Source organism: Apostichopus japonicus, chromosome 18, assembly GCF_037975245.1.
Source record: "Apostichopus japonicus isolate 1M-3 chromosome 18, ASM3797524v1, whole genome shotgun sequence".
NCBI lineage: Eukaryota > Metazoa > Echinodermata > Holothuroidea > Aspidochirotida > Stichopodidae > Apostichopus > Apostichopus japonicus.
The window spans coordinates 10,758,998-10,765,320 of record NC_092578.1 but is presented as its reverse complement, the minus strand read 5'-3'; positions in this window follow the sequence as shown (position 1 = coordinate 10,765,320).

Below are 6,323 nucleotides of genomic sequence, written 5' to 3'. Positions count from 1 at the left end.
ACACACACATACATACATACACACATACACACACTCTCCGCCTGCATGAATGCATAGGTTACGATTTCATCGAAACCAAAAATCAGGACTATTAGGGTCATAAGTTATGGATATGTGATTTTTTTTAAATCGATTTTTGACCCAATTTCAGACTTGTTTAAAAACATAGCGATAACTTTTGACTCTAATAGACCTGTTTATTTAGTGTAGATTATGTTAAGAACCCTATGTATTAATTTCAGCCACATTTATAGACAATTATTATTATTATTTATTGAATTTCATATAGCGCAACCCCAACAAAGTTTTCGGTTGCGCTTAACATCAAAATACAAAGATAGAAAAACCATTCATAAGAAAATAAGATCTCAAATGGCGTAGAAAAATATACTAGATGAATGTACAAAAATATACAAATGCTATGAAAATCAAAGAGAAAAATAGAAAATGCAAAATGTTATATAAAATGTAAAAGAGAAATTCAAAAATATGAAATATAAAGAATACAAAAATTGAAAAATTGAATATAAAAGTGATTAGCCAGAAAATAAATATGTTTTGAGTTTTCTTTTAAAAATTGCAAGATTCTCAGAATGTTTGACATGGTTAGGTAATTTATTCCATTGCTCGGCGCCAAATACACTTATTGCTCTTGAAGCAAAAGTGGCCCTCTGTGTTCGTGGAATGATCAGTTTATAAAGAATATTATATGAACGTAGAGACCTACTAGATTGTGGTGCTAAAGTGAATCTAGATATAAGATATTGAGGAGCAGATTTATCAACAACGCATTTAAAGACCAGCGTTAATATTTTGTGCAGAATTCTTTGTCTGATGGGAAGCCAATGCAACTCCTTTAAAGCTTCAGAAGCACTATCCTCCTTTCCTCTTTTCAGAACAAGTTTGGCAGCCATGTTTTGAATTCTCTGAAGCATCATAATAACAACATTTGGTAGATTAGTATAGAGGGAGTTAGCATAATCTAAGTGACTTATCACTAGTCCTAAAACAATAGTATGGCATGCATCCTTGGTTAGTAAATGTCTAATGTTTCTTACAAGTCGAAGTCCTGCCATGGCAGCTCTACATTATAGGGTGTTTCTCGAGATGGAGACATTAATTCAATTAAATATCAGACATTTATCAAATTAGAGTTAGTTAGGATATAGCAGAAGTTTGATGCCTTTTGCAGGGTGGTGCTAAAGCCCAGCCTTCTAGCATAAACCATACGGGCCAATGGAACATTTTTGATATATTAATTCAATTAAATCTCCGACATTTAATCAAATTAGAGTAAGTTAGGATATAGCATAGGTTTGATGCCCTCTGCAGGGTGGTGGGTGAAGCCCAGCCTGGTTGCACAGAGATTGTAATTGTGATCATCGGCCAGGTGTGTATTAGAGTTGAGCTACAAGGGGGGTATAATGGTACATATGATCTTAGGTAGAATCACGAGAAGCGTTGCTGTATAGAATCTCAGCCGAAATGCCATGATAGGTACTTTTTCAGAAAAGTCACCCAGGAAAGAACCTGGGCACGAAAACCTAACTACCGAACGACTGATCCGCTCTCTAACCCCAGTCCCCTTGCATCGAGACTGTGACTGTGTGATCATCGTTTGGTGTGTATCACCATCAGATACTACACATGATTTTAGTCAAAAGGCCGAGAAGCGACGATAGGTAGTTGCTCAGGCAAGAAAGAAGGATTGAGCTATTGTAAGTGAAAATTCAGTTAGGTCAGTTGCGGAAATGTTGCTATTGGCGTTAAGGCAGTTTAACTCGCAAGAATTATACAAGAAAACGTGCCGTGTGGAAAATTGTTTGAGGTATTGTTAAGATCAGTGAGCACAGTTGTCGGAAATGTTGCTATTGCTGTTAAGGCAGCTTAATTAATCCCAAGCTTAAAGTAATCCAAAGTAACGGTCATAAGTAGGACGAAATCAATGAGATATTGAATGTTGTCGTCATTTTTAGCTGTATTTATAACCGATTGTACATAGGCCTGTACATGCTTGCCTGAATTTGCGTATTATTTTATAGAGTTGGAAGCTAATGTACAGCATGTAAGTTGTTAGGGCTTCAGTGATGTAACTTATAAGCTATAGTGCATTTTTGGCAGAACTATACCGAAAAAAAAGAAAGTCATAAAAAATAAAATCATAGAATTCCTCACTGTATTGGGTAGTCGTCAGCAAGGTACATTATATTCTGTAAAAGAACATTGTTAATGTTTCCGGTGGCACACGTTTAGGCTATATATTAATTTCTCCGTTGACTAAAAAACTTAATTCGTCACTTTGTCACTAGAGTAGAGATAACTGACATGTCTTACCCGCTATATATTGTAGAAGTGTCAAACATTATTTTCCTTTATCATGCAAACGAAATTCAAAATAAGTTTACATCGACATGTGTAGCTGGTGATTATGATGCTGCAATCATGTGTTTCTTTGCTGTATATTTGTTATTCTCTTTGGCTCATATAAAAACAGGGAGCCATTATGTTCAAGGCTTATTGCTATGTAGGTCTAGAGTTACATTGATCTTATGTCGCCTTCGTTTTATTTTATGGACGGATCACGCTTTGCTTCTTACGTTACCAATAAGTAAGTCTTTGGAAACTACATATTGAGCCTATGTGTACCTATATGTTTTCTATGTGTTGTTCAAACGTTAGATTAAAGTTATATTCGGATGTTACTATAGGATGCTGCTGTCACTTGATCAATTCTATGGCCTATAGGTTTACCCACCCTTACTGATTAGATTTTGAACTAGAATACAAAGTTTTCCATACAGTTCTGTATGGCATAAATCAGCGTCCATCTCCCAGAAAATTGTAGGCATGCATCAATAGTTTATTCCAACCGCTACAAGATCCAAGCATTAGAACTATAATCATGTAGAGATTTGGGGAAAAGTCATCCTTTGGGCCTAACCTAAGCACTTCATAGACGGTACAGAATTTCTCTTCAATTCTACGTACAGCTGAATTAAACGTTTATTTCCGTGGTGCAAGTCATTTCTTACTCTTTTTTTTCTACTTCTCCTTTTTTATAGGGTGTTAGATCTAACAGATCATATTTGCTATCGCTTTATCAGGACTTTAATGTAATGATATGCCAAAATATGTTTCCCTCTTTAAATTGCTTTCGATCGATTTTATTATATTTACACCTAAAGGGAATGTTACATTTTGTATAGCAATGTAATTTGATTATTTTACATGCATGGTGAGACAAAGATTTGATTCACTACCTAAATATAACAGCTCTGAAGTTGATAATTTGGAAGGCTATATTAATTTTGGCCATTGTAATATACATAAAAGGAAAATTCCTGCCCCCCATTCCAAATAGTAATAATTATAACGTTGATGAATTTCGTTAGTTTTAGTCTAGTTAAATTTGATTTTCAAACATGTGGTTCAATTAATTTAATTCTTTCATTTCCATCATGTGGCTATCGCGAAAAGTATCTTATTAAAGGAAATTCGGAATTTCATTGAGTGAAAACATATCATACAGAAGTGTTTATTTGAATACATGTTTTGTTTTGGTAAGTTAGGCTTAAATTTTGTCGAAATTTAGATACTGCATTAAAGGAAGCGTCATTCATCCTGCAAGTAAAAAATATAAATAAAAACAAGTTTATACGGCTCGGGAAATTCGAGTAAAATTAAAGAATTCAAGAATATCAGCTGTGCGGGGGAGGGGCTCTGTACGTCAATCCGTGTCATGCCGAATTATTCCTAGTAGTGCGACATTCCTTGGAAAGAATTATGAACAAATTAGTTGTATAAATGGAACATCTATAGATGTTTCTAGCGTTAACAAATGGCTTATTTAGTTACAGATAATTCATTTCTCCATGATTATGATGTACTGCCGTATATTGTTAGACCTGTCAAGTTTACTGTATTCAAATCAAAAATGATTCACTCTTAATCCACTTTTGGTGGATTTAACGGGGTAGAGGTCGGCTGAGAATAAAGTTTTCAACGCAATACATAGGCCTATGTATGTATCCTTTTCTTTCCTTTGAATGGATTTAATTTGTTATAAAAATTTAGTCGTCACTATAAATCTATCTTACAATTTCATCTATAGCATTGGCAATCGAAAATACACCCACCTTCACAACTTGCTATAGATGAAATTGTAAGATAGATTTATAGTTACGACTAAATTTTTATAACACATTAAGTTCATCACTGTCGATTGTTTTCAGCTGATTGAAGAAAGAAAACAGTTCCCCGATGTTTTCGTATGCTTCCGCGCGTTTGGTCAATTGAGAGGTTAGTGAGTCCAGGATAGGAAGGTACGTATCCTCCTTGAATTTTTCACTGCCTTTCAGTAGTACTTCTTCGGCTGACCCGTCATCCCTGGTGAGTTGAACACTTCGCTTTCGTGCACGTTTGTGTTCGTCGCTGAATTCCGGATCCGGACACCTGCTGTTAGCCTTTGCTGCAAGTTCGTAATCTTCGAATTCGTCTCTCATATGGTCGAGATAGGATTTCAGGGACTTGAGGAGATCAACAGCAGCAAGGATGTCAACATCTTTCGACTGCAGAACTTTACTTGTTTTGTTCATGTCATTCCACACCATTGTCAGAATAACAGTTTCCAACTTGCTCATTTTCTTGCAAAGTCCTTCTGCTTCGATTCGTGTGGACCATTCCTGATCAGCATTCCTGACACACTCATACATTGGGACGTAAAGGGTTGTCTAGACATCGCGCATATAGCATATATAGGAGCAGTTCACTTCTACTACTAGGACATCATGGACATGCCTATAAAGAGCTCACAAAGTAATTACAGTAGATAAGATTTAGGATCAATTCCACCTGATCATTGATGTGCCGAAAGGCTCATTTATTTATGACCATATACAGTATGACGGTAATCGATTTTAAGTGATGGAAAATGAATATCAACTTACCGGATATATTTTCCTGGGTGAGAATTGCACTGAAAAAAATGACTGGTGCTCGGACCGCGGACTCGAGTTGTCTGGTGTTGTAAGCCTTCGGAGCATTGTATATTCCAGGGTTGCCAACTCAGATTCGAATATTTAATGTCAAACTCTCAAGTGTTTAACCAACTCTCGTCACAACTTGTCAAGTATCGAATTCAATCAGGCATAATGGCCTATTCAATAAGTTTTCCTCCCAGATTAAGACATGGGGTTACTACGATTGCGGGGCCCCTGACATCGCGGGGCCTTGGGCCAGGGCCCAGTGGGCCCATGCGTTAAGACGGCCCTGCCGAGTCTGTAATCCGAGGAACCATGAACTTCTCTGCTAACTCCTCAGGCTTCAACTGGGCTAGACGTTCGCGGTGAATATGGCACACCATCACATGGTTCAGCCTCTGTTGAGTCATGGTGCTCCGTAGCCATGTCTTCAAACGCCTCAAAGCACTAAAAGATCTCTCGGCTTCCGTCGAACTGGCGGAGGAGACGAGGAGCAACCGCAAGAGAGCTTCGACTTCACCAAACATAGTCCGTACCGCTGGATTCATCGACTTGAATATTTGTCTATACCCTTCAACCGACGACGACTGGAACTGGCCTCGAAAGAAAGGCAGACTAAGCTTAATATGGTCGGAGAGCTCAGGGTACCAACTCACGAGATCTGGGTGGAATTCTCCATTCAGCAACATTGAGTGATATTCGATGATATGAATCCTAAGATATGTAAGCCCTCACCAAATAGAGCCACGACACTGCGAGAAGCAGCGAACTGAGTAGGCTCTTACTCTCATAGACATGACAAGTGCTCGTGTTATTAAACATATATGTTTTAGTGGATTTTATTTAGGATTTTTTTCAAGCATGTTTTCACAAAATGCTTGAAAAACTAAATAAAATCCACTCTAAAAGATATATTTTTGTCTATTTTTGTTTACGTTTTTAACTTTTCTCAGTTTAATCAAGTGTTGCTTCTGGAAAATTATTTTTGGTCGTTTTTAAAGGAATATTGTAACCTACAAAATTTAGAAATATAGCACCATTTTGCATCTAGGCATTCCTTAACTTCAAAATAATCTCAATGGTAGGGGGGCACACCCCTCCCATTAGACACCTCCCCAGGACGGCAATCAAAATGTAAGTAACATATAAATGAATAATGGGCCTGTCTAGGTAAAAAATGCCCGGGCCGGTTTAAGACCCAGTCCATCATTTCTGCTTTCATTTTGTTCGTATGACCTAGCCCTATACCTAGCCCTACAAGATAGGCTAGTCGGTCTCTCTTGGACATTTTGGCTAGTTCTGAAGCACAAAATTCTTTGAATTTGTGTACGTATTTTGACGTCA